We start from the raw sequence: 23,837 nt of genomic DNA on the forward strand, positions 1-23,837 counted from the left end.
TATATAGTTTAATAGTTTTTAGTATTTTCAGAGTTTCACAATCACCTCCTCAATTAAATATATATTTTTTGTATTTTTTTTATTTTGAATTTTTATTTTTTCTTTTTTTTTAACTTTACAATATTGTATTGGTTTTGCCATATATCAACGTGAATCCGCCACAGGTATACACGCATTCCCCATCCCGAACCCTCCTCCCTAGCTCTCCCTGTACCATCAAGACATGTTATTTTCATCCCAGAAAGCCCTCCCAGAAAAATTAGTACTCATTTTTACCACCTGCCAAAGTTCGCTAAACTCAACATTCAGAAAATTAAGATCATGGCATCTGGTCCCATCATTTCATGGCAAATAGACGTGGAAACAGTGACAGACTTTGTTTTGGGGGCTCCAAAATCACTGAAGATGGTGACTTCAGCCATGAAATTAAAAGATGCTTACTCACTGGAAGCAAAGTTATGACCATTCTGATGGCATATTAAAAACCAGAGATATTAGTTTGCCAACAAAGGTCCATCTAGTCAAAGCTATGGTTTTTCCAGTAGTCATGTATGGATGTGAAAGTTGGACTATAAAGAAAGCCTAGCACTGAAGAATTGATGCTTTTGAACTGTGATGTTGGATAAGACTCTTGAGAGTCCCTTGGACTGCAAGGAGATCTGATCAGTCCATCCTAAAAGCAATCGGTCCTGAATATTCATTGGAAGGACTGATGCTGAAACTCCAATACTTTGGCCAGCTGATGTGAAGAACTGACTCATTGGAAAAGACCCTGATGCTGGGAGGGATTGGGGGCAGGAGGAGAAGGGGACAACAGAGGATGAGATGGTGGATGGTATCACCTACTCAATGGACATGAGTCTGAGTAAACTCTGGGAGTTGGTGATAAACAGAGAGGCCTAGAATACTGCAGTCAATGGAGTTGCAAAGAGTTGGACATGACTGAGTGACTGAACTGAACTGAAAGTTTCTTTCCATTTACACCTCACACATATTTTAACTTTGATAATTTTTTTTAAATTTTTCATTCAAAGGTAAGTTTCCAAATGTCATGTAATTCAATTTATTGCTATTTTATTTTACTACATCTGGATTTGAGTCATAATAAGAGTCTTTCTTTACATGGAAAGTGAAAGTCACTTAGTCGTGTCTGACTCTTTGTGACCCCATGGACTATACAGTCTATGGAATTCTCCAGGCCAGAACACTGGGATGGGTAACCTTTCCCTTCTTCAGGGGATCTTCTCAACGCAGGGATTGAACCCAGGTCTCTCATATTGCAGGCAGATTCTTTACCAGCTGAGCCACAAGAATACTGGAGTGGGTAGCCTAACCCTAGAATCAAACTGGAGTCTCCTGCATTGCAGGTGAATTCTTTACAAACTGAGCTTTCAGGGAAGCCTTCCTTACATGGAAGGATTTATTAAATTGTCTACTTGTCTATGTATTATTTTCTATATTGGATTTATTATTCCCTTGGAGTTTATTCTTCTGTATGTATGAGAGGGATACACATTTACCTTTTTCTCAACAGCTATCAAATCATTTTGGCACAACTTAATTTAAAAGTCTACCTTTGTTTCAAAGATTGGTGATGCCATTTGCATTATTAATGAAAATTTTCATATGTTCTTGAGTCTGTTTCTAGATTTTTAAAATTATATTTCACCAGTCTATCTATCTAGTTATATGATGGTAAAATAGTATTTTCAATTCCTGGTTAGAGTAGCATGACCACATAGTTCTTTTTCAGAAATTCTTAGCTGTTCTGGCACACTAATTTTTCACATGAACTTCAATCTGTTTTCAGGGGGAAAAAAAGAGGTTCTTTTTTTTTTAATTTGACTTACATTGCATTTATTAACTGATTTAGAATGAACTAATATCTTCATAATATTAAGCTGTCTTATCTCCTTTTTTTTTTTTTGCTTTTGTGTTTGTCTAACTGAAAGAGATATACAGTGTGTCATTTCAGAAATTTCGCATAACTATGCTCCTTTCAGTGACAATAGGTCACACATATGAACATCAAGTTTTATGCATGTCGTGAAGTTGAAAATAAGTTGTGAATTTACTAGTGCATATAACCAAGAGTCTATAAGAAAATCTAAAAAAGAATAGTATTAAAGAATGAAAATTTGGGCTGGATAGGATAGGCTCTAAAAGTAGAAGGACACAGAGTATTCTGAAAGAATGAATCCAGAAAACTGTATCTGGAATTGATGAGGATATATAAAATGAAAATTAAATGTATTAATTACTTTTATCAGAGAATAAAGGGATCAACTGACAAGATTTATTTTCTGGCATATTAATATTCTATTTTGTGTAATGCGTTAGATTCTTTTTTTTTTTTTTTTTGACTGATGGCCTATGTTTGTAATGAACTGGAAGAAAACTTTAGAAAAATGGTGATGACATGCTTCATCAGAGACTTTTTAGCAGATGTTCAGTTCTTACTATGAATTTGTAAAATAGCAAGCAATATTCAGATTCTGGAGTTTTAATTCTTCCTCTCAGAGTAGAAGCAAACCTTTCAACAGTATCTTCTTCAGTTCAGTTCAGTTCAGTTCAGTTCAGTTGCTCAGTCGTGCCCAACTCTTTGCAACCCTATGAATTGCAGCACGCAAGGCCCCCCTGTCCATCACCAACTCCCGGAGTTCACTCAAACTCATGTCCATCGAGTTGGTGATGCCATCCAGCCATCTCATCCTCTGTCGTCCCCTTCTCCCCCCTGCTCCCAATCCCTCCCAGCATTAGAGTCTTTTCCAATGAGTCAATTCTTCGCATGAGGTGGCCAAAGTACTGGAGTTTCAGCTTTAGCATCATTCCTTCCAAAGAATACCCAGGACTGATCTCCTTTAGAATGGACTGGTTGGATCTCCTTGCAGTCCAAGGGACTCTCAAGACTCTTCTCCAACACCACAGTTCAAAAGCATCAATTCTTCAGTGCTCAGCCTTCTTCACAGTCCAACTCTCACATCCATACATGACCGCTAGAAAAACCATAGCCTTGACTAGACGGACCTTTGTTAGCAAAGTAATGTCTCTGCTTTTCAATATGCTATCTAGGTTGGTCATAACTTTCCTTCCAAGGAGTAAGCGTATTTTAATTTCATGGCTGCAGTCACCATCTGCAGTGATTTTGGGGCCCCAAAAAATAAAATCTGACACTGTTTCCACTGTTTCCCCATCTATTTGCCATGAAGTGATGCTTTAATATTTTTCTTTTCCATTATCATTACCATTGGCCCTGCCAAAAGATTTTTTTTTTTAAGTGCAATCAATTGCAAAGTAATTTAAACAGGAAATATAATCATAATTAACCAGAGAGTTTTCTTATTTGCTTTGTCTGAAACTCACAGTATACAGTCTTAAACACTAGAGCACCCAAGAAAACTAAGGTTGATGACTTCTGGGAAACTTTTTTTTTTTTTTTAAATGCTTATTAGAGTCTAGTTGCTTTGCAGTGTTTTGTTAGTTTCTGCTTTACAGTAAAGTGAATCAGCTATACACATACATATACCACAACTTTTTGGATTTTCTTCTCATTAGGTCACCAAAAGCATTGAGTAGAGTTCCTTATGCTATACAATATGTTCTCACTAGTTATCTATTTTATACATAGCTGTGTGTATATATATATCAATCCCAATCTCCCAATTCATCACACTTTCCCTTACACCTTTGGGATCCACATTTGTTTTCTATATCTCTGCCTTTATTTTTGCTTTGCAAATAACTTAATCTCTATTATTTCCCTAGATTCCACATACAAGCAATATTATATGTTATTTGTGTTTCTCTTTCTCACAAACTTTACTCTGTGTGACAGTCCATAGGTCTATACATGTCTCTGCAAATGGCACAATTTCATTTCTTTCTATGACTAACATTCTGTACCACATCTTCTTTAACCATTCCTCTGTTGATGGAAGTTTAGGTTGCCTCTATGTCCTGGTTATTGTAAAGAGTGCTGCAATAAATATTGAGGTACATGTATATTTTTGAATTATGGCTTTCTCTGGATAAATGCCTAGGAGTGGGATTGCTAGATCATATGGTAGTTCTATTTTAAGTTTTTTAAAGAACTTCCATACTGTTCTCCATAGTGCCTGCATCAGTTTGCATTTCTATCAACAATGCAAGAGGGTTCTCTTTTTTCCACACCTTCTTGTGCTTTTATTTGTAAATTTTTTGATGACGGCCATTCTGACCAGTGTGAAGTGATACCTCATTATAGTTTTCATTTGTATTTATCTAATAATTAGTGATGTTCAGTGATTAGTGATCTTTGCATGTGTTTATTGGCCATCTCTGTTCTTTTTGGATAAATGTCCACTTAGGTCTTCCTTTCATCTTTTAATTGGGTTTTTGTGTTTTTTGTTTTGTTTTGTTATTATCAAGCTACATGAGTCTGAGTGAACTCTGGGAGTTGGTGATGGACAGGGAGGCCTGGCATGCTGCAATTCATGAGGTCACAAAGAGTTGGGCACAACTGAGTGACTGAACTGAACTGAACACATATATATAGAAACCAGAAAACTGGCACTGGTGAACCTATTTGCAAGGCAGGAATAGAGATGTTGACATACAGAATGGACTTCTGGACACAAGGGGAAAGAGAAGGTGAGACAAACTGAGAGCATAGCACTGACATATAATACACACTATCGTGTATAAAATAGATAACTAGTAGAAAGTTGCTGTATAACACAGAGAGCTCTGTCCAGTGCTCTGCAATGATCCAGAAGGGTGGGATGGAATGGAGACTCAAGAGGGAAGGGATCTATGTAAACTAGTGGCTGATTCACATTGCTGTATGGCAGAAACCAATAGAACACTTTAAAGTAATTATCATCCAATTAAACATATTTTAAGAGAGAAAAGGAATGCAAAAGCAAATGTATGTGGAGTGCTGCAAGCTAGGGAAATAGTGGTAAGATATTAGGACAAAAGGATTTTTGTGGGAGATTCAGTGAGGAGAAGGTGGTGGTACACAGTTAATCATCTTCCAGCAGTCACTATCAGAGCTATGCTCAGATACCCTTGGATCATCCCCCTTCCTTTTTTCTTTTACTGTGTGTGTGTGTGTGTGCCTTTCTAAGATTTTTATGTTCGAGCCCTTGAAATTCATTCCTGGAGAACTTTTATTATGTTTCTGGGGCCCCTTTCCCCACACATAGAATGCTACTAGTGCCTATGAATTATGCCTCCCTAAAGAAGTCAATGACTGATGGGCAGAGCATAGTAAAAATCAGCTCCTGTGACTTAAACATAGACCAACTCTGAAGAGCAATTACCACTCTAGAGATTCCTTGTAGAATAAAGTTAAATATTCTTCTCATAAGAATTTGATTGACATTTCCCCTTTGCTTGGTTTCTTCCCCTGCTTCATTCACACCAGCACTGGTCTTTCTCCCAGAGCATTTTCTTAATAAATAACTTGTACATGAATCCTAATTTCAGAGTGTGTTTCTGAGGAAGCCAATACAAGACAGGGGCTTTTCAGGTGGCTCAGTTGTAAAGAATTCACCTGCCAAATCAGGAGCTATAGAAGACAACAGTTTGATTCCTGGGTTGGGAAGAGCCCTGGGAGGAGGAAAATGGCTCCCGTGTTCTTGCCTGGGAAATCCCATGGACAGAGGAGCCTGGCAGGTATGGTCCATGGAGTTGAAAAGAGTCAGACACAACTGAGCACACATAATCTAAGAAAAATAGATATATCTCATTAATCTGAGCAAGAACAGTATCTCTTAGGAACCTGGCATGTTAGGTGCATGAATCAAGGTAAACTGGATGTGGTCAGGCAGGAGATGGCAAGAGTGAATAATACCATCTTAGGAATCAGTGAACTAAAATGGATGGGTATGGGAGAATTTTATTCAGATGACCATTTTATCTGTTACAGTGGGCAAAATTTCCTTAGAAGAAATGGAGTGGCCCTCATAGTCCATAAAGGAGTCCAAAATGTATTATGAGGGTACAGCCACAAAAACAACAGAATGACCTTGGTTCACTTTTAAGGCAAACCATTCAACTTCACAATAATCCAAGTCTATGCCCTAACCACTGATGCTGAAAAGGTTGAAGCTGAACAGTTCTATGAATCTCCTAGAATTTTTAGAACTTCTAGAATAAGATCTTCTAGAATTACACACGCACAAAATATCCTTTTCATCCTAGGGAACTGGATTGCAAAACTAGGAAGTCAAGACATATTTGAAGTAAAAGGCAAGTTTGAGTACAAAGTGGAGTATAAAGTGAAGCAGGGTAAAGACTAACAGAGTTTTACCAAGATAAAATACTGGTCATAGCAAAAACCCTCTTCAACAACCCAAGTGATGATTCTACACATGGATATCACCAGATGGTTAGTATCAAAATCAGATTGATTATATTTTTGCAGCTGAAGATGGAGAAACTCTATACAATCAGTAAAAACAAAACAAAACAAAAACCTGGAGCTGACTGTGGCTCAGATCATGAGTCCTTATTGCAAAATTCAAACTTAAATTGAAGAAACTAGAGGAAATCACTAGGCCATTCAGGAATGACCTAAATCAAATCCCTTATGATTATATAGTGGAAGTGAAAAATACATACAAGGGATTAGATCTGATAGAGTCCCTGATGAACTATGGACAGAGGTAACATTTTACAGGAGGCAGTGACTAAAACTATCCCAAAGAAAACGAAATGCAAGAAGGCAAAATGTGTGTCTGAGGAGGCCTGAAAATAATGGAGAAAAGAAGAGAAGCAAAGTGGTAAAGGAAAAAGGTATTCCCAACTGAATGCAGTGTTTCAAAGAACAGCAAGGAGAGATAACAAAATCTTTTAAAGTGAACAATGCAAAGAAATAGAGGGAAACAACTGAATGGGAATTGCTAGAGATCTATTCAAGGAAATTAGAGATACCAAAGGAACATTTCATGCAAAGATGGACTCAATAAGGGACAGAAACAGCAAGGACCTAACAGAAGCAGAAGAGATAAAGAGAGGTGGCAAGAATACACAGAACAACTGTACAAAAGAGGTCTTAATGACTTACATAACCACAATGTCTCTCACCTAGATTCAGACGTCCTAAAGTGTGAAGTCAAGTGGACCCTAGGAAGCATTTCCATGAACAAAGCTAATGAAGGTGATAGAATTCCTCTGAATTATTTCAATTCCTAAAAGATGATGCTGTGACAGTGCTGCACTCAATATGCCAGCAAATTTGGAATACTCAGCAGTGGCCACAGGATTGGAAAAGGTCAGTTTTCTTTCCAATTCCAAAGAAAGGCAATGCCAAAAAATGATCAAACTGTGGTACCATTGGGCTAATTTCACATGCTAGCAAGATAATGCTCAAAATTCTCAAGCTGTGCTTCAATGGTACATGAACTGAGAACTCCCAGATGTGTAAGTGGGCTTTAGAAAAGGCAGAACCTGAGATCAAATGGCAACATCTGCTAGATCATGGAAAAAGTAAGAGAATTCCAGAAAAACATCTGTATCTACTTCATTGACTATGCCAAAGCCTTTGACTGTGAAGATCACAACAAACTGTGGAGTATTCTTAAAGAAATGGGAAGGCCAGACCATCTTTCCTGCTTCCTGAGAAGTCTGTATGCAGGTCAGGAAGCAACAGTTAGAACTGGACATGGAACAACAGACTGGTTCTAAATTAGGAAAGGAGTACGTCAGGGCTATATATTGTCATCCTGCTTATTGATCATATGTGCAGAGGACATCAAGTGAAATGCCACGCTGGTTGAATCCCAAGCTGGAATCAAGATTTCTGGGAGAAATACGAACAACCTCAAATATGCAGATGATACTACCTGAAAGGCAGAAAGAGAAGAGGAACTAAAGAGGCTCTTGATGAAGGTGAAAGAGGATAGTGAAAAAGCTGACTTAAAAACTAAACATTCAAAAAACTAACAACATGGAATCTGGTCCCATCACTTCATGAAAAAATGATGGGGAAATTTGATCACATTGGCAAAATTTATTTGAAAGTGAAAGCTGCTCAGTCGTGTTCAAATCTTTGCGACTGCATGGACTATATAGTCCTTGGAATTCTGCAGGCCAGAATACTGGAGTGGATAGTCTTTTCCTTCTCCAGGGAAGCTTCCCAACCCAGGGATTGAACCTAGGTTTCTCACATTGCAGGTGGATTATTTACCAGCTGAGCTACAAGGGAATTCCCCCCCTCCTCTTTTTTTTTTTAAATTTGGAGAGCCTCCAAAATCACAGATGATGGTGATAGCAGTCATGAAATTAAAAGACACTTATTCCTTGGAAGAAAAGCTATGAAAACCTAGACAGTGTATTAAAAAGCAGAGACATGACTTTTCCAACAAATGTCCATATAGTAAAAGCTATGGTTTTCCAGTAGTAATGTATGGATGTCAGAGTTAGACCATAAAGAAGGCTGAGCACCAAAGAACTGATACTATAGAATTGTGGTGCTGGAGAGGAGTGCTGAAAGTCCCTTGCAGAGCAAGGAGATCAAGCCAGTCAATCGTAAAAGAACTCAACTCTGAATATTCATTGGAAGGACTGATGCTGAAGCTGAAGCTCCAATACTTGATACCTGATGCAATACCTGATCCAATACCTGATGCAAAGAGCTAGTTCACTGGAAAAGATCCTGATGCTGGGAAAGATTGAGTGCAGGAAGAGAAGATGAAATCATTAATTGGCATCACTGACTCAATGGGTATCAGTTTAAGCAAATCCAGGAGATAGTGAAAGACAATTGAAGCCCAGTGTGCTGCAGTCCATGGAGTCACAAAGAGTCAGACACAACTTTTTGACTAAACAACAACAATAACCCGAGCAGGCTCATCAAAGGAAGAAGATTCTAAAGATATAAAGCTGGAGGTGGATTCCTCATAGAGTAGATGGTATTAAGGATCCCATCATTGATGATAAGTGAAGTATATATGCACTGTTCCATGCTGGAGCATTGAGAGTATTAAGATGTCCACTCATTGTGAAACGTGATGTATCCAGGTGGGAGGAGACACACAGATAAATTCACTATCTCCTGCACTGAAGTGAGATGGAGGAGGTTTTAATTAAAGTGTTGTCAGAATTGCATGTTGTTAGATAACTGATGCATTGAGAAGAAAATGAAAGCTCTGTTATTCATATACTAACTTAAGGCATTACTTAATAGTTTCAAAGAGAAACTCATTTCCTACAGTTGAATGACTGTCTATGCTGGGGACCTAACACAGGATCTGATTATAAGAGGACCAGCACTTCAGAGAAAGCTGGATTTGTTGTCTCAGTAATCCTGCAACATTACAATCAGACTCTGATAAGGAAGGACATCTGCATGAACACTTGTGGTAGACTGAACAATGGTTCCCAAAGATATCTACATCCTAATCCTTAGAACTTTTGACTGTTATATCATAAGGCAAAAAGAGCAAGCAATAGTCTCTGTGTGTGTGTGTGTCGGGGGTCTTTCAAGATATGATTAATTTAAGGATTGAAGATAAGGAGATTATCCTTGATTATCTGGGAGGCTCCCAAATGAGATTATATATGCTCCTAGAAGAGAGAGGGAGATGTGTTTCTTGTGCATAGAGGACAATTGGATGTGAAGATATAGCAGAGAGATTTGAAAATGATTGCCTAGAAGAACGAGAATAACAAGAATTGATGTCTCCTACGATAATTACCTATTTCTCATTACTTAGTTCTGTCAATTTTTGCTTTATAATTTTGGAATTTGTTATCAGAGATTATAACCACAAGATTCTGATATATTCCTATAGGGTTATTTTCATTATCATTCAGTTCAATTGCTCAGTCATGTTCGACTCTTTGCAACCCCATAAATCACAGCACGCCAGGTCTCCTAGTCCATCACCAACTCCCAGAGTTCACTCAAATTCATGTCTATCGAGTCGGTGATGACATCCAGCCATCTCACCCTCTGTCATCCCCTTCTCTTCCTGCCTCCAATCCCTACAAGCATCAGGGTCTTCTCCAATGAGTCAACTCTTCGCATGAGGTGGCCAAAGTACAGGAGTTTCAGCCTTAACATCAGTCCTTCCAATGAAAACGCAGGACTGATCTCCTTTGGGATGGACTGGTTGGATCTCTTTGCAGTCCAAGGTCAAAAGAATCAATGCTTCAGCGTGCAACTTTCTTCACAGTCCAACTCTCACATCCATACATGCCTACCGGAAAAACCATAGCCTTGACTAGACGGACCTTTGCTGGCAAAGTAATCTCTCTGCTTTTGAATATACTATGTACGTTGGTCATAACTTTCCTTCCAAGGAGTAAGCGTCTTTTAATTTCATGGCTGCAGTCACCATCTGCAGTGACTTTGGAGCCCAAAAAATAAAGCCTGACACTGTTTCTACTGTTTCCCCATCTGTTTGCCATGAAGTGATGGGACCAGATGCCAGGATCTTAGTTTACTGAATGTTGAGCTTTAAGCCAACTTTTTCACTCTCCTCTTTCACTTTCATCAGGAGGCTTTTTAGTTTCTCTTCACTTTCTGCCATAAGGGTGGTGTCATCTGCATATCTGAGGTTATTGATATTTCTCCCAGCAATCTTGATTCCAGCTTGTGCTTGTTCCAGCCCAGCGTTTCTCATGATGTACTGTGCATAGAAGTTAAATAAGCAGGGTGACAATATGCAGCCTTGACATACTCCTTTTCCTATTTGGAACCAGTCTGTTGTTCCATGTCCAGTTCTAACTGTTGCTTCCTGATCTGCATATAGGTTTCTCAAGAGGCAGGTCAGGTGGTCTGGTATTCCCATCTCTTTCACAATTTTCCACAGTTTATTGTGATCCACACAGTCAAAGGCTTTGGCATAGTCAATAAAGCAGAAATAGATGTTTTTTTTGGAACTCTCTTGCTTTTTCGATGATCCAGCGGATGTTGGCAATTTGAACTCTGGCTCCTCTGCCTTTTCTAAAACCAGCTTGAACATCTGGAAGTTCACAGTTCATGTACTGCTGAAGCCTTGCTTGGAAAATTTTGAGCATTACTTTACTAGTGTGTGAGATGAGTGCAAGTGTGCAGTAGTTTGAGCATTCTTTGGCATTGCCTTTCTTTGGGATTGGAATGAAAACTGACCTTTTCCAGTCCTGTGGCCACTGCTGAGTTTTCCAAATTAGCTGTCATATTGAGTGCAGCACTTTCACAGCATCATCTTTCAGGATTTGAAAGAGCTCAACTGGAATTTCATCACCTCCACTAGCTTTGTTTGTAGTGATGCTTTCTAAGGCCCACTTGACTTCACATTCCAGGATGTCTGGCTCTAGGTCAGTGATCACACCATCGTGATTATCTGGTTCGTGAAGCTCTTTTTTGTACAGTTCTTCTGTGTATTCTTGCCACCTCTTCTTAATATCTACTGCTCTGTTAGGTCCAAACCATTTCTGTCCTTTATCGAGCCCATCTTTGCATGAAATTTTCCCTTGGTATATCTAATTTTCTGAAGAGATCTCTCGTCTTTCCCATTCTGTTGTTTTCCTCTATTTCTTTGAATTGATAGCTGAGGAAGGCTTTCTTATCTCTCCTTGCTATTCTTTGGAACTCTGCATTCAGATGCTTATATCTTTCCTTTTCTCCTTTGCTTTTCACTTCTCTTCTTTTCACTGCTATTTGTAAGGCCTCCTCAGACAGCCATTTTGCTTTTTTGCATTTCTTTCCCATGGGGATGGTCTTGATCCCTGTCTCCTGTGCAATGTCACGAACCTCCATCCATACTTCATCAAGCACTCTGTCTATCAGATCTCGTCCCTTAAATCTTTTTTTCACTTCCACTGCATAATCATAAAGGATTTGATTTAGGTCATACTTGTATGGTCTAGTGGTTTTCCCTACTTTCTTCAATTTAAGTCTGAATTTGGCAATAAGGAGCTCAGGATCTGAGCGACAGTCAGCTCCCGGTCTTGTTTTTGCTGACTGTATAGAGCTTCTCCATCTTTGGCTGCAAATAATATAATCAATCTGATTTCGATGTTGACTATCTGGTCATGTCCATGTGTACAGTCTTCTCTTGTGTTTTTGGAAGACAGTGTTTGTTATGACCAGTGCGTTCTCTTGGCAAAACTTTATTAGCTTTTGCCCTGCTTCATTCTGTACTCCATGGCCAAATTTGCCTGTTATTCCAGGTGTTTCTTGACTTCCTACTTTTGCACTCTAGTCCCCTATAATGAAAAGGACACCTTTTTGGGGTGTTAGTTCTAAAAGGTCTTGTAGGTCTTCATAGAACCATTCAACTTCAGCTTCTTCAGCATTACTGGTTGGGGCATAGGCTTGGATTACCATGATATTTTATGGTTTGCCTTGGAAATGAACAGAGATCATTCTGTTGTTTTTGAGATTGCATCCAAGTACTGCATTTCCGACTCTTCTGTTGATCATGATGACTACTCCATTTCTTCTAAAGGATTCCTGCCCACAGTAGTAGATATAATGGCCATCTGAGTTAAATTCACCCATTCCAGTCCATTTTAGTTCGCTGATTCCTAGAATGTTGACATCTACTCTTGCCATCTCCTGTTTAACCACTTCCAATTTGTCTTGATTCATGGACCTGGCATTCCAGGTTCCTAGGCAATATAGCTCTTTACAGCATTGGACCTTGCTTCTATCACCAGTCACTTCCACAACTGTGTATTATTTTTGTTTTGGCTCCATCTCTTCATTCTTTCTGGAGTTATTTCTCCACTGATCTCCAGTAGCATATTGGGCACCTACTGACCCGGGGTGTTCCCCTTTCATTATCCTATCATTTTGGCTTTTCATACTGTTCATTATCATTAGGATATATCTAATCAATGGCTCTAACAGCATTTCTTATTTATGTATTTTTCTGATGTATGTACATATTTTATACATTATGTACATATTTGGTACATGATTTTAGTATTGCTCCTCATTTTTGGTTTGTTTTTACGTAGTATACTATTTTCACCCTTCGTCTTTCAGACATTATACATTCTTATATTCAATATTTATCATTCTGAATAAACAATGCTTAAGTCAATTCTGATGTTTAATCTTTTATTTCTAATGTTTAGTCCATTTATATTTGGTGTAATTACAGAAATATTAGTGGATAAATCTGCCTCATATTAATATTTTTTATATTTGGTTCATCTGTATTCTTTTCTGCCGGAGTCCAGATCCAGCAGCCAGGGAATCAACCCGAAGGGATGGGTGGTGCTGGTGAGTAATGATGCAGCCTCCCATTTAATTTTTTGGACTGTATATTTATTTCAAGCTTAAGATGATCTTTTATACTTTTACAAAAGCATTAGGTCAGAGGTTTGACATTTTTAGTTCCCACTGACCCAGGTGTGTTGTCTCCATAAATCATTGTTGCCCCTCAAAAGGAGTTCTTGCCTCATCGATTATCTTATCTACTTCTTCTCATGTGTCCTTGTGAATACATTGTAACTCATGCTAATGTCTGGGCTGCATACCACATTCATCAGCTTATTTCTTATCTTTCTGAAATCCTGTTTGCCCCTAGTATCCTGAGCTCACTTTCTCTAAAAAGTCTTCTAACCACTAATATCTCCAAAATCCATAATCTCTATAAGCTATAGTAAAATATGCTAACATTACAACATTCCTTAAATCTTTAGCTTCTAACTATTTTAATTATTCCAAAGCCCTAAATTCAGCAAATTCCTTTGCCATAAACATTTCCCTCACAAATAGGTTTCAGATAGCAATCCTTCCCATAGCCTCAAGCTTCAGCCTACATGCTCATCCTGGAACACTCTTTTGTAAAGGTCCTGAACGAATGTCAATGATTAATAACTTTTGAATTATTCTCTGAGGACAGCTGCAAAAGGCTTTGTGCCTTCTCATGCTCTTCTCAAGAAAAATAAGCACCTTAATATTCTTTTCAGCCAAGAAGAGGAAAAAACAAGTCAGAATCACAAGGCCTAAATCCTTTATCCTGGGTCCGTGCCTGTGGGACAAGGAAAGGGAGTTGGGGCCGTGCCTCCATTTTGTCAGTAATGCCTAACATGGCTCCCGATACTTTTCTGTTTCCTGTCATTGCTGTTTTATTTTGGGTGAATACATTTGTATCATTCGTTTTTGCCCTAAGAATAACTTGCTAGAAATATATATTTTAACTATCCTTCAGTTGTTTCATAGGGTTTATAATATGCATCTTTACCTCATCACTGTCTAATATACTTTAGTAGTTTATTACCTCCTGATACTGCTGCATTTACACATTAATTTGCATTTACTATCACTCACCATTTTTTGTTACTGTCTTCCATTTTAATCCTACATAATTTAAAGCCAACTAGATTTTATTCTTTCTTAATTTTGTTTCCATGTTTCATTTTGGGTGATTTTTTTTCCCTGCCTGAATAAATCCTTTGTTTTATTATTATTTTGTTGTTGTTGTTGTTTGTTTTGTTTTCTTTTATGGATTTCCATTAGGGATGCATTTCTTCAGTCTTTATCTAAAAGAATATTTATTTCACATTATTTTTAGGAAATTTTTTTCACAGTCTACAGTATTCTTGTTTAATACTGTTTTGTTTTGTTCTTTCAGCTCTGAAGATATACCTGTTGTTTACCTTCTTACTTTGAGAGTTTCCATTAAGTTGTATGTTATTTTCACTCTTGCCCTTAAATTTTTTAATGTATCTTTTCCCCTGCTATTAGATTTTTTTCATTGCTTTTTAGCAGTTTTCCTATATTTCCTTTTGTGTATATTATAATAGCTATTTCTTTGTAGTTACCATGAGAGTTACATGTAAAATCTTAAACATGCCACATTCTAAATATATACCAATTTAGTATCAATAACATATTAATATAAAAACTCTGCTCATTTTAAGCTTAAAGATCACCTCTTTCAGATGTTGATTTCACAAAATCACATCTTTATACATTAGGTGCCCCAAAACATAAACTAATAATTATTTTAAATGTACTAGTCTCTTAAGCTGGCTGGAAAACAAAGTATGGAGTTAAAAATACAATGTTACAATGATTCTAGTTTTTAGATTAATATATTTTAAGTAATATTTCAGTTTTTTAGATCATGTAGAAAACAAAAAGTAGACTAAAGAACCATTGTTAAAATAATGCTTCCTTTTGTAATTGTCCATATATTTACCTTTATTGAAATGTTTGACTGCCTTCAGTGGTCTAATAGTAATGAACTCCAACTTTTCATTGAAATGTTTTTTCTTCCTCATATTCCTCACATTTGAGGAAATGTTGAAGAAATTCTTCATGTTTTTGCTATAGATAAGATTCTTGTTTGACAGTTGTTTTTTTTTTTTTTTTCCTTTTAATGCTCTGAATATATTGATCCACTGCCTTCTGACCTCCAGAATTTCTGAGCAATCTGTAAATGAGAATCCTTTATTTGTGATGAGCCACTTCTCTGTTGCTTTCAAGATTCTCCTTTTGCCTTTGTCTTTTGAAAGTTTTATTATACTTTATTTCAATGTGGATCTCCTTGAATTCTTGATACTTGGAACTTATTGAGCTTTGTAGCTATTTATATTCATATTTTTCATTAGATTTGGAAAGTTTTTAGCCATTATTTTGTTAAATATTTATGTGTCCCTTTCTCTCTTCTGGACTTCCCTGGTGGCTCAGACGGTAAAGCGTCTGCCTACAATGCAGGAGACCAGGGTTCAATCCCTCTGTAGGGAAGATCTCCTGGAGAAGGAAATGGCAACCCATTCCAGTATTCTTGCCTGGAAAATCCCATGGACGGAGGAGCCTGGTAGGGTCCATGGCGTCATAAAGAGTCTGACACGACTGAGCAACATCACTTATTTCCTCGCTTCTGGGACTGCCACAATGCATACTCACTTTTCTTTAATATATATATATATATATATATATATATATATATATATATAATTTTTTTTTCTTTCTGCTTCTCAGATTTAATAATTTCCACACTTGTATTCTAGCTCACTAATTCTTCTTCTTGCTCAAATCTGCCTTTGTACACTTCCAGAAAATTTTGTATTTCATTTATTATAATTTTGAGTTCCCAAATTTCTTTCTGGTTCCCTTTTAGGTTTTCTATCTATTTATTAATAGTTTTATTTTGTTCATGCATTGTTTGCTTGCCTTGTCTATAAATTTCTGTAAATATTAAACATATATAAGATAGTTAATTTGAAGATTTTGTGAGGTAGATCCATTATCAGGCTTTTGGGGGGGAATATTTCTATTGATTTATTTACCTTTCTGTTGGTCATTCTTTCCTGTTTCCTTGTTTGCTGTGGGGCTTTCTTGTTGTTGTCATTGTTTCTGTTAACATTGGATATTTGAATCTGATAATGTGGTAAGTCTAAAAGCCAGATTTTCTTCCTTTCAGGGTATTTTGTTTGTTTGCTTTGCTCTGCTTTTTGCTTTTTTGACTGTTTCAACTTATCTCTGGGCCAAGGGTAAAATTAAGGTTTTCACAGGTAATTTTTGAGTTTTGCCTTTCTTTGGGCCAACATGGTGACTTGTACAAATGTAGCTAATTTTGAATGCCCATGTCTTTAATGTCTGGCTCTCAAAAGGGAAGATGAGAAAACCAAAGAGGGTATAAATAAAGGTACCAGCATTTTAAATCTTCTGGAAGTTACTTCAGCTGAAGAGAAGGAATATGGTAGCAATGGGGGAAAGAGTAACAACAGTGGCTGCAAGCCAACTTGGCTGCATCTCTGAGAATCAGAAGCAGCAATCACTGAGCAGGATGCAGCTGTCTAATATTTGAGAACAGGGCCATTTTTGTCCACACTGTCCCCCACAAGTTGTGTGCAAGCTGATCTAGAACACACGTACACACTGACATAGACTGGAAATGGGATATAGGTAGTTGCTTCTATGCCAAAAGCTTAAATTGACTAAGGTTATACATAATTTACTGCCAAACTTGCTTGTTTTGATCTTCGAGTCTTCCCCTTTTGAAGCTGCAAACATTTTGTAGTTTCCAAGATTACAAGATAGTTACATAAGACAGATTCTGCCAGTTCAATTTGTGCTTTATTTTCTGCACCTTCTCAGAATCCTACTTGTCTTTTACATTTCATTCTATATTGTCCATCCCTTTAGAGCCTGTTATTATTTGGCAATATTGTTTATTTACAGATCTACTGTACTTGATATATGTGTGCATGTTCAGTAGAAATAGTAATGTATACAAACATTATCAATAGTAATGACTTCAACAAGTATTACCGAAGTAAAATAGACCTTAAAAGAGTGATAGGGTGTAAACATTATGTGGTTATATTTCTAAACATTGTCGGTTTGGGATTAGACTTCCATCAGTTTTGAGTGACAATTCTGATTACAATAGGCCATATTGACTTAGATTATTTATAGGTTGCTTATATACTACCAACATTGAAGGCTCTTGATAATATAAGAATACAATATGGTCTTCACACCATAGAAGAAAAATGATGTTGCAAACATCATTGTTCTTTTCTAGCAATAAAATGTATTTTGAGCTTCCAATATTTAATTATCAGCTATTTAAATAATAATGGGTATTTGAAGGTACATACAAAAGGAAGGAAATATAGAGACAGAAATTCTGTGTATGCTTGATTGACCCAAGATGTGTTCCATTTTTCCCTTGGAGTAACAGCATGTATCATTCATCAGTTCCCCTTGCTTTAGTTATAATCCACTGTCATAAGCTAATTAAATGTATAATTTAAGCTGAAAGGACTGTGGCAAGCCATGCCCCTTTTCCATATTTCTTTAATGAAAGGCAACTTTAAGGATTTCCTGGAATATTAGGCTGCATGAGGAGGTCATCAATCTCTGTCCATCTCTGAGCATCTCAAGGTCTTTTTAAATTAAAATCACATGACTGTAAACAGTGCAAGCTGTTTTAGCTATGTTAATGCTTACTGAATAATGAGCATGTCCTCCTTGCTAACTTTTCAAGGTGCTTTCTCTTTTTTATCATTTTTGCTCATTACCTACTGAATCATGTTCAGGCTTTTTTGTTTGGTACTCAAAGCTTACAGTAATGTGGCTTTAATCTCCTTCTTTACCTGTATTGTTAGATTAGTCATCTTCCCATAGCCTTTATCTTTTTTCTTTTTTAACTTATTTTTTAATTGAATGATAATTGATTTACAGAATTTTGCTATTTTCTGTCAAAACTCAAAATAAGTCAACCATAGGTGCACATGTATCCCCTCCGTTTTGAAGCTCCCTCCCATCTCTCTCCCCATCCCACCTCTCTAGGTTGATACAAAGTCCCTGTTTGAGTTTCCTGAGCCACACAGCAAATTACCATTGGCTATTTATTTTACATATAGTAATGTAAGTTTCCATATTACTCTTTCCATACATCTCACCCTCTCTTCCCTCTCCCCGTGTCCGTAAGTCTATTCTCTATTCTTCATTGCTATTTTCCTATATTTCATATATATGCATTAGTATATGATATTTTGGAGAAGGAAATGGCAACCCACTCCAGTACTCTTGCCTGGAAAATTCCATGGATGGAGGAGCCTGGTAGGCTACAGTCCATGGGGTCGCAAAGGGTTGGACATGACTGAGCAACTTTACTTCATACGATATTTATCTTTCTTCTTCTGACTTACTTCACTCTGTATAATATGCTCTAGGTTCATCCACCTCATTAGAACGGACTCAAATGTGTTCCTTTTTACGGCTGAGTAGTATACCATTATGTATATGTACCACTACTTCTTTATCCATTCATCTGTCAATGGACATCTAGGTTGCTTCTATGTTCTAGCTATTGTAAATAGTGCTGCAATGAAAAATGAGATACATGTGTCTCTTTCAATTTTTGTTTGCTCAGGGAGAAGGCAATGGCACCCCACTCCAGTACTCTTGCCTGGAAAATCCCATGGATGGAAGAGCCTGGTGGGCTGCAATCCATGGGGTCGCTAAGAGTTGGACACAACTGAGCAACTTCACTTTCACTTTTCACTTTCCTGCATTAGAGAAGGAAATGGCAACCCACTCCAGTGTTCTTGCCTGGAGAATCTCAGGGACGGTGGAGCCTGGTGGCTGCCATCTATGGGGTCACACAGAGTCCAACATGACTGAATTGACACAGCAGCAGTAACAGCAGCAGCAGGGTATATGCCTAGGAGTGGGATTGCTGGATCATATGGTGGTTTTATTCCTAGTTTTTTTTTTTTTTCTTTCTTTCTTTTTTAAGGAATCTCCATACCATCTTCCACAGTGGCTGTATCAATTTATATTCCCACCAACATTCCAAGAGCATTCCCTTTTCTCCACACCCTCTTTAGCATTTATTGTTTGTAGACTTTTTAATGATGGCGATTCTGACTGATGTGAGGTCATATCTCATTGTAGTTTTGATTTGCATTTCTCTCATCATGAGTGATTTTGAACATTTTTTATGTGTTTGTTAACCATCTGTATGTCTTCTTTGGAAAAATGCCTATTTAGGTCTTTTCCCCACTTTTTGATTTTTTTTTTTTTCTTCTGGTATCGAGTTGTATGAGCTGCTTATATATTTTGGAAACTAATCCTTTGTCAGTTGTTTCATTTGCTATTATTTTCTCCCGTTCTGAGGGGTGTCTTTTTTCACCTTGCTTATAGTTTTCTTTGCCTAACAAAAGCTTTTAAGTTTAATCAGGTCCCACTTGTTTACTTTGGTTTTTAAATCCATTACTCTAGCAGGTGGGTCATAGAGGTTCTTGCTTTGATTTATGGCACTGAGTGTTCTGCCTATGTTTTCCTCTAAGAGTTTTATTGTTTCTGCTCTTACATTTAGGTCTTTAATCCATTTTGAGTTTATCTTTTTGTATGGTGTTAGAAGTGTTCTAATTTCGTTCTTTTACATGTAGCTGTCCAGTTTTCCCAGCACCATTTATTGAAAAGGCTGCCTTTGCCCTGTTGTATATTCTTTCCTTATTTATCAAAAATAAGGGACCCATAGGTGCATGGGTTTATTTATGGACTTTCTATCTTGTTCCTTTGGTCTATATTTCTGTTTTTGTGCCAGTACCTTACTGTCTTGAGGACTGTAGCTTTGTAGTATAATCTGAAGTCGGGAAGGTTCATTCCTCCATCTCCATTCTTCTTTCTCAAGACTGCTTTGGCTACTCTGGGTCTGTTGTGTTTCCTTACATATGAATTGTGAAGTTTTTTGTTCTAGTTCTGTGAAAAATGCCATTGGTAATTTGATAGGGATCCCATTGAATCTGTGGATTGCATTTGGTAATGCATACATTTTCACGATATTGATTTTTCCTACCCAGGAACATGGAATATTTCTCTGTTTATGTTATCTTTGATTTCTTTCATTAGTGTCTTATAATTTTCTGTGTACAGTTCTTTTGTCTCTTTAGGTAAATTTAGTCCTAGATATTTAATTTGCTTTTGTTGCAATGGTAAAGATTCCTTAATTTCTCTTTCTGATTTTTCATTGTTAGTATATAGAAATGCAAGTGATTTCTGCGTATTGATTTTGTATCTTGTGACTTTGCTAAATTCACTTATTAGCTCTAGTAATTTTCTGATAGCATCTTTAGGGTTTTCTATGTATAGTATCAGAGAAGGCAATGGCAACCCACTCCAGTACTCTTGCCTGGAAAATCCCATGGACGGAGGGGCCTAGTGGGCTGCAGTCCATGGGGTCACTAGGAGTCGGACACGACTGAGTGACTTCACTTTCACTTTCACTTTTCACTTTCATGCATTGGAGAAGGAAATGGCAACCCACTCCAGTGTTCTTGCCTGGAGAATCCCAGGGATGGGGGAGCCTGGTGGGCTGCCGTCTATGGGGTCGCACAGAGTTGCACATGACTAAAGTGACTTAGCAGCAGCATGTACAGTATCATGTCATCTGCAAACAGTGAGACCTTTGCTTCTTCTTTTCTTATCTGGATTCCTTTTATTTCTTTTTCTTCTCTGATTGCTGTAGCTAGTACTTCCAAAACTACTGAATAATAGTGGTGAAAGGGTACACCTTTGTCTTGTTCCTGATCTTATGGGGAATCCTTTACGTTTTTCACCATTGAGAATAATGTTTGCTGTAGGCTTATCATATATGGACTTTACTATGTTGAGGTAGGTTCCTTCTATGACCACTTTTGAAGAGTTTAAATCATAAATGCATGCTGAATTTTGTCAAAGGCTTTTTCTGCATCTATTGAGATTATCATATGGTTTTTATCTTTCAATTTGTTAATATAGTGTATCACATTGATTGATTTGTGTATATTGAAAAATCCTTGCATCCCTGGTATAAACCCAACTTGATCATGGTGTATGAGCTTTTGGATGTGTTGCTGAATTCTGTTTGCTAAAATTTTGTTGAGGACTTTTGCATCTATGTTCAATGATATTGGCCTGTAGTTTTCTTTTTCTCTGTTATCTTTGTCTGGTTTTGGTATCCAGGTAATGGTAACCTGGTAGAATGAATTTGGAAGTGTTCCTTCTGCAATTTTTGAAAGAGTTTTAGCAGGTTAGGCATTAGCTCTTCTCTGAATGTTGGATAGAATTCTCCTGTAAAGCCATTTCGTCCTGGGCTTTTGTGGGTTTTTTTTGTTTGTTTGTTTTGTTTGAGGTTTTTTTTTTGTTTTTTTTTTGTTTTTTTTAATCACAGCCTCAATTTCAGTGCTTGTAACTGGGCTGTTCATAATTTATATTTCTTCCAGCTTTGGTCTTGGAAGATTGAGCCTTTCTAAGAATCTGTCCATTTCTTCCACAATATCCATTTTATTTGCATATAGTTGTTCATAATAGTCCTTTCATTTCTTTTTCATTTGTTTCTGCTAGGATTTTTATGAGTTCTTTCCTTCTAGCAATTTTTGTTGTTGTTGTTGTTGTTCTTTTTCCAGTTTTTTCAGTGTAAAATGAGGTTGTCTATTTGATGTTTTTCTTGCTTCTTGAGGTAGGATTGTATTGCTATAAATGTCCCTATTAGAACTGATTTTGATGCATCCCATAGGTTTTGAGTTGTGTTTTTATTGTCATTTGTTTCTAGAAATTTTTTTTATTTCCTTTTGATTTCTTCAGTAACCTGTTGGTTATTTAGAAGCGTAAAGTTTACTCTCCATGTGTTTGTGGTTTTTTTTTTTTTTTTAAGTTTTTTGTTTGTTTGTTTGTTTCTCTTTTAATTGATATCTAGTCTCATAGTGTTGTGGTCAGAAAAGATGTTTGGTACAATTTCAATTTTCTTAAATTTACTGAAGTTTAACCTGTAACCCAGAATGTGGTCTATCCTGGAGAATGTCCCATGTGCACTCAAGAAGGTGCATTTTTCTGCATTTGGATGGAATGTCCTGAAGATATCAATGAGAACCATCTCATCTAATATATCATTTAAGACATGTGTTTCCTTATCAATTTTCTGTTTTGATGATTTGTTCATTGGTGTGAGTGAAGTGTTAAAGTCTCTTACTATTATTGTGTTACTTTCAATTTCTCCTTTTATGTCTGTTAGTGCTTGTCTTATGTATTGAGGTGCTTCTATGTTGGGTGCATAGATATTTGCAATCACTATGTCTTCCTCTTGTATTAATGCCTTAATCATTATGTAGTGTCCTTCCTTATCTCTTGTAATGTTCTTTATTTTAAGGTCTATATTGTCTGATATGAGGATTGATACTCCAGCTTTCTTTTGCCTCCCATTTGCAGGGAATATATTTTTACATCTCTCACTTTTAGTCTATATGCATCTTTAGGTCTGAAGTGAATTTCCTGTAGACAGCATATATATGGATCTTGTTTTTGTACCCACTTAGCCAGTCTGTGTCTCTTGGTTGGAGCATTTAATCTGTTTATATTTAAAATAACTATTGAGCCTATTATACAGAGTGAAGTAAGCCAGAAGGAAAAACATAAATACAGTATACTAACGCATATATATGGAATTTAGAAAGATGGTAACAATAACCTGGTGTACGGGACAGCAAAAGAGACACTGATGTATAGAACAGTCTTATGGACTCTGTGGGAGAGGGAGAGGGTGGGAAGATTTGGGAGAGTGACATTGAAACATGTAGAATATCATGTAAGAAACGAGTTGCCAGTCCAGGTTTGATGCGTGATACTGGATGCTTGGGGCTGGTGCACTGGGACGACCCTGAGGGATGGTGTGGGGAGGGAGGAGGGAGGAGGGTTCAGGATGGGGAACACATGTATGCCTGTGGCGGATTCATTTTGATATTTGGCAAAACTAATACAATTATGTAAAGTTTAAAAATAAAATAAAATTTAAAAATAATAAAAAAATAAAAATAAAATAAAATAAAATAACTATTGATATATATGTTTCTATTCCCATTTTCTTAATGGTTTTGGGTTGATTTTGTTGATCTTTTTCTTCTCTTGTATTTCCTGACTATAAAAGTCCCTTTAACATTTGTTGGAAAGCTGATTTGGTGGTACTGCATTCTCTTAACTTTTGCTTTCCTGAAAAGCTTTTGATTTCTCCATTAATTCTCCATCAAGAATAAGATCCTTACCAAGTGCAGTAATCTTGGCTGTGATTTTCCCCTTTCAGTGTTTTCAAAATGTTGCAGGAAGAGGAACCCTTTCCAGGGCCTGAAACTGGGCTCTTGTCTAACACTCAGAAACGAATTGTCTGAGGAGACACATGTGCTGACAAAGCAAGAGATTTTATTGGGAAAGGGCACCCGGGTGGAGAGCAGTAGGGTAAGGGAACCCAGGAGAACTGTTCTGCCACGTGGCTCGCAGTCTTGGGTTTTATGGTGATGGGATTATTTTCCAGGTGGTCTTTGGCCAATCATTCTAATTCAGAGTCCTTCCTGGTGGCTCATGCATCGCTCAGCCAAGATGGATGCTAGCAAAAGGGATTCAGGGAAGTGGACAG

The sequence above is a fragment of the Bos javanicus genome, chromosome 15 (assembly GCF_032452875.1).
Source record: "Bos javanicus breed banteng chromosome 15, ARS-OSU_banteng_1.0, whole genome shotgun sequence".
Classification (NCBI taxonomy): Eukaryota; Metazoa; Chordata; class Mammalia; order Artiodactyla; family Bovidae; genus Bos; species Bos javanicus.